At 36.3% G+C, this 9,161-nt stretch overlaps 1 long non-coding RNA gene across 1 annotated transcript; it reads left to right on the plus strand.

The window, feature by feature from the left end:
* Nucleotides 1–2,958: 2,958 nt before the first annotated feature.
* LOC139182736 (uncharacterized) lies at nt 2,959–8,749 on the plus strand. The gene is made up of 2 exons (XR_011566274.1): nt 2,959–3,314; nt 6,975–8,749. It is a non-coding gene; the product is annotated as an uncharacterized lncRNA (long non-coding RNA).
* Nucleotides 8,750–9,161: the final 412 nt, after the last annotated feature.

Genomic DNA, 9,161 nt, shown 5'->3' on the forward strand with positions numbered 1-9,161 from the left:
CAGGCTTTGAAAAAATGATGGGAGTACTAAGGAAATTTCTATATTATATGGAGATAGTAAAATTTTGTTTAAAAAGCTACTCAAAGAGTATAGATAATAAAAATTGGCCATATCAAAGTCAAATATTTTCCAGCAAAATACATCATAAATAAAATTCACTAATAATCTAAAGACAGAGAAAATTTGCAATATGTAAAAGCTTAGTACTCAAGATATAAAGTCAATAACTATAAGGCAATATTTAAAAAAAGAAAAGAGGCCAAAACTACAAAGAGGCAATTTACAGGATAATTCACGATGGCAAATAAGGATATGTAAAGATGCATACTAGCATTACTAATTGGAGAAGGCAATGGCACCCCACTCCAGTACTCTTGCCTGGAAAACCCCATGGACAGAGGAACCTGCTAGGCTGCAGTCCATGGGGTCGCTGAGAGTCGGACACGACTGAGCAACTTCACTTTCACTTTTCACTTTCATGCATTGGAGAAGGAAATGGCAACCCACTCCAGTGTTTTGCCTCGAGAATCCCAGGGACAAGGGAGCCTGGTGGGCTGCTGTCTATGGGGTCACACAGAGTCAGACACGACTGAAGTGACTTAGCAGCAGCAGCAGCAGCATTACTTATCTGTGAGAGTATATCCCTATAACATTTCCACATTTGTCTGATTGGGAAAAACAAAAATTTTGACAAGGTATGTCTTGGTAGGGATGTGCTAACACAAGAACTTCTATACAGAAAGTAAATTAGGACCATCACTTTGTAGATTAATCAGACAATTTTCCAGCAATAGCTAGCAAATGTTGAAAATATTCATGCCCTCTAACTCAGTTATTTCTCTTTGAAATGTTTTCCCCGAAGATACCTAATACAGGAGCATGAGGAGGGAATTAAAAATTATTCACTTATATATTTTTATAAGCATAAAAAAACAGAAGTCTATGAATAGGGATTAAATCAATAAAACAATTGTGTTTGATTCAAACAATATAATGTTATATACCAGAAAAATGAAGAAACTAGATCTATACGTATTTTTGGCAGTCTTAAATACATGTGATTGTCAAAGTGATTGTATTATATGTAAACTCTTATATATAATACAGTAGCATTTATATATATTTTAAGACACAAATATTAGGAACACAAAGCAGTAAATGTACTTAATTATGGTAGAAAGAGAACATGGAGTTGGCCTGTAATAAAAGGAAGTTCACCAGTATCTATACTTTCTTGGGAAAACAAAATGCTCTGAAGTAAACATCATACAACTGTAAAGTAAAATGTTTGTGAACCATTTGTCACTTTCCTTATTTTTATAAAATGTCCATTCCACTTAATAAAAAACAAAAACACTCAATCAAGTATGAATTCACATTCAATACAATAACTTTCATAAATGTATAGGCTTTGATTAATGTTTCATATAGAAGAAAATTAAGAAAATAAAAATGACAAGATGAAAGACAAAGAGCACTTAATGAAGAAGGCTACCATAAGTGCACTAGAAGTTCCAGAAAAGACAGAAGAGGGTGAAATATTTGAAGAGGTAATAGCTAAGGATTTTCTGTAACGGATACTTTAAAAAAATCAAGTCACAGAGTCAAAAGCACTATAAATCACAGTAGGTTAAGAAAATAAATCCACATCTAGGTACACAAAAGGAAACTGAGGAAATCAAAAACAGAGACAAATGTTAAAAAGCAACCTGAGAACAAAGAATAAATTACCCCCAAAAAACCAAATATTAATAATGGAAGACTTTTACACAGCAACAACTACAGGAAGGAGACAATGAAATTACATCCTGTTTAATAATATTTAATATTATAGATTTATTACTTTTAAGAGTGCTAGTATTTCTCTATTTTTTAACTTAGAATTTTGTACCCACAGATGATATTATTCAAACAAAAGAGAAAAAGAGACATTTTTGAGGGAAAAACTGAAATTCTTCATTAGAAGACTTGCACAAAAGAAAATAACAAATGAAGTTCTTCAAAAAATAATTCCAGATGAAACTCAGAGATGCAGGAGGAAATAAAAAGTATATACTGTATGTATACCTACATATGATATGTATCTTCATTTTGTATATTTGTATTTTATATGTATCCACTGTATACATATTGGTTCATCTCAGATTCATAGTCTGTCTATATAAATATGAAGATATAGTATAGTAACTATAAAATTAATATATAGTTGAACAGAAATAAAATATGTGACAGAGCTTTCCTGGTAGCTCAAGGGTAAAGAGAACCCACTTTCCAATGAAGGAGCTGCAAGTTCAATCCCTGGTCTGGGAAGATCCCCTGGAGAAGGAAATGACAACCTACTTCAGTATTTTTGCCCATAAAATCCCATGGACAGAGGAGACTAGCAGGCTACAGTCCATGGGATCATAAAAGAGTTAGACATGATTTACAACTAAACAACAACAACAAAATATATAAAAACATAATTTGGAAATATGCAAGTAGATTTAAAGTGTTTTACAGCCCTTGCGTTTTCTCAGAAGAGGAAAAAATGCCAATTAATACCAGACATTGGTAAGTGGATGGTGCCTGTGCAGTTTCTCACGAAAATAAAAGAATAGCAAATGAGGGTTTAATTTCCAAACAGCAGAAGGAAATAATTAAGGAATAAAAGCATTTAATCAATTTAAAAGAGGAAAGAATAGAGCAAAGAATGTTAAACAGCATGTCCCATAAAACATGTAGTAAGTCAATAGATTTCAACAAAATTGTCAGCAATTACATTAAATGTCAATGGGATGACTGTTCCTATTAAAAAACATAGACTTTCAGGGCAGATTCGATAAAAACAAAACTCAAAGTTAAACATTTATCAGCAGAACACTGGTTATTTATTTAGGACTGGATTGTCTTGGTTATAGGTTATATCTTTCACTTTTTACATTCGATGACAAGCTGTTTTCAAAGAAGTTTATCAGTTTATATTGTCATCAAGAACATGTGAGAATGCATATTTTTTAATATCCTTGCAATCTTTTAATTTTGTCTATTCTGATGAGTGGATAGTTGCATATCATTGTGCTTTAATTTGGATCTCCCTAGTGGAAAATCCCATGGGCGGAGGAGCCTAGTAGGCTACAGTCCATGGGGTCGCCAAGAGTTGGACTTGACTTTCACTTTTCACTTTCATGCACTGCAGAAGGAAATGGCAACCCACTCCAGTGTTCTTGCCTGGAGAATCCCAGGGACGAGGGAGCCAGGTGGGCTGCTGTCTATGGGGTCACACAGAGTCGGACACGACAGAAGCAACTTAGCAGCAGCAGCAGCAGTGACTAGTAAGTTTTTGGCCAATTCTTGGGATGTGCTTGTTCAAATCTCTTTACCTTTTTCATTTGGCTGACAGTCTTGAAAAACTGACTTTTAAGAGTTCTTTATATATTCTGGATATGGGGTCCTCTATTGGATCTACATGTTGCAAATATTTTTTGCTTTAAGCTTGCTTTTTTACTACAATAATGGTATCTTTTGATGGATAGAATTTTAAATTTCAGTGTACTTCAATTTATCAGCCTTTTCCTCCATTGTTAATGCTTTCTGTGTCTTTTCCCTACTGCCAGGTCATGATACATTCTCTTATGTTATGTTATTATGTAGGAGTTACAGTGTTACTTTTCACAGTAGACATACAATTTACTTAAAGTTTATTTTTTCATTTGTTTGCCTTATGTTTAACACAGGGGTGTAATACTAATTTTTCTATTTGTATATAAATTGTATAGACATCATTAATCTAAAAGATTGTTCTTTACTCACCTTTACAACAAAGATATAACCTTTGTTATAACACATGTATTTACATATGTGTGGGTCTGTTTTTGGACTGTCTATTCAATTGATTTATTTCATTTATCTTTGTCTTTCCTGAGGCATTGCCACATTGTCTTAATTACTGTTGCTTAATAAAGTCTTACAGTCCAGTAAACAGATCTTCTCATCTTGTCTGATTGCTGCAGACAGGATTTCCAATACTATGTGAGTGGGCACCCTTGTTTTGTTCCTGACCACTTAATAAATTTCCAAATTACGAATTGCCTATTTGTCTTATGCATTTTGTTTTAATACAGATGGATGAACATAAAGCTGATATATTCTGTATACATTTTTCATACCATTTTAAAAGTTCCCTTGATTTTAGATAAATCTTATTTAAACTTTTTCAAAATTTTTCTGCTAACTCAAAGTCTGGGTTAATGATTATGGAAAGAGAATTGTTTAAACTTTTTTTTTTCTCTCTCTTTTCTTTTTTTTTTCTTATTTTTCTTTTTTTTTAAATTTTATTTAATTTTTAAACTTTACAATATTGTATTAGTTTTGCCAAATATCGAAATGAATCCACCACAGGTATACCTGTGTTCCCCATCCTGAACCCTCCTCCCTCCTCCCTCCCCATACCCTCCCTCTGGGTCATCCCAGTGCACCAGCCCCAAGCATCCAGTATCGTGCATTGAAACTGGACTGGCGACTCGTTTCATACATGATATTATACATGTTTCAATGCCATTCTCCCAAATCTCCCCACCCTCTCCCTCTCCCACAGAGTCCATAAGACTGATCTATACATCAATGTCTCTTTTGCTGTCTTGTACATGGTTATTGTTACCATCTTTCTAAATTCCATATATATGCGTTAATATACTGTATTGGTGTTTTTCTTTCTGGCTTACTTCACTCTGTATAATAGGTTCCAGTTTCATCCATCTCATTAGAACTGATTCAAATGTATTCTTTTTAATGGCTGAGTAATACTCTATTGTGTATATGTACCACTGCTTTCTTATCCATTCATCTGCTGATGGGCATCTAGGTTGCTTCCATGTCCTGGCTATTATAAACAGTGCTGCGATGAACATTGGGGTACATGTGTCTCTTTCCCTTCTGGTTTCCTCAGTGTGTATGCCCAGCAGTGGGATTGCTGGATCATGAGGCAGTTCTATTTCCAGTTTTTTAAGGAATCTCCACACTGTTCTCCATAGTGGCTGTACTAGTTTGCATTCCCACCAACAGTGTACCAACGAGGTTCTCCTGACCCAAAGGAAAAGCATGATTTTAGTGAACCATGTTGGCATTTGCTAGTTGCCTAAGTATGCATTGTTTCCATTTCCTCTCTGTGTTCTTTCTTCCATCCCCTATCTGTGTTATCTTCCCTGAAGAATTTGGACTGACAGGAGCTGAAGGAGAGAACAGAACTTCACACTCACTTGTGTTTCGCCAACCATCTCCTGAGCAGAGTGAGAAGTAACTGTGATGGTTGGTGTTCAACTGGAAGTTCAGTGCAGTTTTAGTGAACAAGGACTCAAAGGAACAAGATCATCATTGCCTCCAACAGTCTTTGATGTTCCTCACTATACTATATTGATGAATGCCACAAGACTCCCAAATTTGCCCTAATACCCTCACTGCCCTTTCCATTTCTAATGGTATTGTGGATCTCTTTAGGGGATCTTGACTCCATGCTTCTGTCAGACTGACCCTTTTCATAAAACCACATTCATGCATATGACAGTACAATAGGCACTATTAAATAGCTCAGACGACATATCAGAGAGAGATTTTAAAAGAACTGTTAAAGGTAAGAGATATTATTATACACATAAGAGAGAATTCCATTGATCCACAGGACAGAAGTCCTAAAGGAAGCCAGCCGAACCATGAATGCATTCTAACATTTAAAATCAAAAGCTAATCCCATGCAAAATTTTATAAATGAGAAAATGTCATGGGAAAATTGAATGAGCCTGCTTTCATAGACAATAGTACATGTGTGAGCCAGATGACACAATATAAACGGTGAACGCACACACACACACATACACACACACACACACACACCTGCATGTTCCTCTACTTTCCACAAATTAGATACTGAAAAGCAATTCACCAAAATATCCCTTGTGTGTTAGGTCAAAGTAACAACACCATGTGAGAGACTTGTGAAAATATTAGAAGGAAGATTTGATATTTTATTGTGTATCAGAATAGTGAAAAGAGCCTAGCCATTTGAGCTTCTATTACACCACCACATCATGTAGTAACGCAGGCTAGAATGTATCTGCTTATGCCTTTTGGATGATGATTTTCAGATTCCTTATCTACCACTTGTCCGTCATGCCGCCACTCAAATCCTGCACCTACTCTCAGTTCCCACTGCCCACAGACAAATACCCCTGGCTCTTGACAAAACAAAACAACCACTTAAAGATATGTAGCCTCATGGGGAGTCATGAAATGCAGCCAACCACACAAGCACATATGCAGTCCATTAGACACTGAACAAATGGGCAACTGCTCAGAGCCTCACCTAAGCAAAGCCATGAGGAATAGCTGAAGGCAAATACAATTTCAGAGAATGGACTTCAGGAGAATAGGTACTTTTAGAGAAAAATTTCTGTGAGAATTCTAAAGGAAAATGGGGGGAAACACATGAAATACCATGAATAATATATAGCAGATTAAAAGGGCCCTAAATATTACTGCCATCTGGGTTTTCATGTGTTCTACAGACATTGCTAATTAAAACCATTTTTTCATTAGAAGCACCTGGGAAATTACCATGCACAATATTTAACTTTTCCTTGTTGTAAATTTTGAAACTCTCAGAAAAGAGTATATTTTTTAACACAAAATTGTAAAAATTTCTAAATTTACACCAAGTATATTTGCTTTAGTTTGCTGTTTCTTTCATTAATAGTTTCTCTTAAAACTAAAAATAATATACATACTCACATGATTTTTTTAAGTATCAAATGTTCTCAGTGATATAATTTTAATTTGTAAGAACTTTTAAATAATATACAAATAATATGTTCTGTGAGGATAAAAAGAAGCCACCAATAATACTGCTCTAATAGTGACCATTAGGCTGGATTTACTTAATCAAGAAGACACAGAGGACCCAAAATGACTTAAAAATCTATGTTTTTTTTTTTTTTTTACAGGAAAAGGATACAATTGGGGCGCCACATCATATGTCATCAAGGAAATGCAACTTTCAATAAGATACCAGTACACATCTTCTGGGCTTCCTTAGTGGTTCAGTAGTGAAGAATCCACCTGCCAGTGCCTGCCAATGCAGGAGACATAGGTTTAATCCCCATGTGGGAAAGATCCCCTGAAGAAGGAAATGGTAACTCGAGTAGTCTTGCCTGGGAAATCCCATGGACAGAGGAGCTTGGTGGGCTACAGTCCATAGGGTCGCAAAGTGTTGGACACAACTTAGTGACTAAACAACAACAATAACACATATACTATAATGACCAAAATCCAGAACACTAACAATACCAAAGGCAGGTGAGGATGTGGTGAAGCAGAAACTCTCATTTATTGCTGGCGGGAATGCCAAATGGTACAGCCACTTGGGAAGACAGTTTGGTGGTTTCTTACAAGACCAAACATACTCTTACCATACTATTATGCTCCTCAGCATTTACCTAATGGAATAAAAAATCTTCCATCGGCACAGAAACCTGCACATGCATATTTATACCAGCTGTGTTTATAACTGCCAAAATTTGGAAGCAACCAAGGTGCCTCTGGAGAAGGAAATGGCAACCCATTCCAGCGTTCTCGCCTGGAGAATCTTAGGGACAGGGGAGCCTGGTGGGCTGCCGTCTATGGGGTCGCACAGAATCGGACACGACTGAAGTGATTTAGCAGCAGCAAGGTGCCTTTAGGGGAATGGATAAACTGCAGTACATTTAAACAATGAGATATTATCCAGCATTAAAAAGAAATGAAAAGACATGGAGGAAACTTAAATATGTATTACTAAGTGAAAAAAGCCACTCTCAAAAGGTTACATACTATATGACTCCAGTGACATGACACTCTAGGAAAAGCAAAACTATGGAGACAGTAAAAAGATCAGACGTTGCCAGGGATTGGAAGGGAAGGAAGGAATAGCATAGCACAGAGGATTTTTAGGGCAGTGAAAATACTCGGCATGAAACGATAATGGTGGTTGCATGTCATTATACATTTGTCAAACCACTAGAGTGTTCAACACCAGGAAGGAGCTCTAGAGTAAACCACAGACCTTGGGTGATCACAATGTGTCGATGCAGGTTCATCAACTATAACAGATATACCACTCTGGTGGGTGATGTTGATAATGGTGAGGCTATGTATGTGTGGCTGGAGTATATGGCACATAATTGCTCCTTCAATTTTTCAGTGGTGCTAAAACTACTCTTAAAAATGTCATTTGTTAACAATTGGGAGTCAAAAGTTTTTTTAAAATCTCAAGTAGAGCCCATCTGAGTGTCCTACAAGATTCTGATATTCTTTGAATAAACGTACAACGCCAGAAATTTTTTTAAGCACAATATAGAAAAAGAAATTAAATAGGGATATGCCTCTCAGCAAGGAACCTAGGGAGTTAGGTATGGGCTCCTTTAGCCTCCTTCTCTGAGGGTGCACCTTCTCTCTTGGATCAGGAACCACCAATATCTGCATGGGACACTTCGGAACCAAAAAGCCTAAAAGCTTAAAACAGAGTCTCAGCTGGGTGTTTAGGGTATTTTTGGGTTTTTGTTGTTTGTTTGTTTTGCTTGTTTGTTCAATTTTGCTGGTCATGTGGCTATAATCCTAATATGCAATCAGCTTCAACTGTACAGCTGGGTCCTGGGTCTCACTGAAGCCAGGTGCAAATCATCAGTCTCACTGTTATTAATAAATAATACTCACAAGCTTATATAAACCACTCCAAAACTCACTGGCCCATCACTGTGTTTCATGCCTTGACCAGGAGTCAGTGTAGTACAGAAACATTTCATATTTCAGTAGGCTACCTCAGGCTAACTCCAGACTTACCGATTTAGCCTTCACAATACAAGCAGTTTCTTTGTTGAAGAATAAATCAAGTGAGTTGACCAATGGAGTGATTTTGCTTTGCTTTTTACACTTTGTTATCACTTAGGCTTCCACACTCTAAAGGAGTATCTTCCTTTATAGACACTGTTGGCATGTGCATTAGCAGATACCATCCACTCTGAATGACACTGAAAATAAATTGTTGTAAATGGAATTTATGCACAATTGTTATGAAAAAATCTTGCCAGTAGGCCAGACTCCTCTGTACTTAGTGATCTCAAGAATAATTAAAAACAAGAAGGGAGAACCAAACT

This window comes from Bos indicus, chromosome 4 (assembly GCF_029378745.1).
Source record: "Bos indicus isolate NIAB-ARS_2022 breed Sahiwal x Tharparkar chromosome 4, NIAB-ARS_B.indTharparkar_mat_pri_1.0, whole genome shotgun sequence".
NCBI classification, from domain to species: Eukaryota; Metazoa; Chordata; class Mammalia; order Artiodactyla; family Bovidae; genus Bos; species Bos indicus.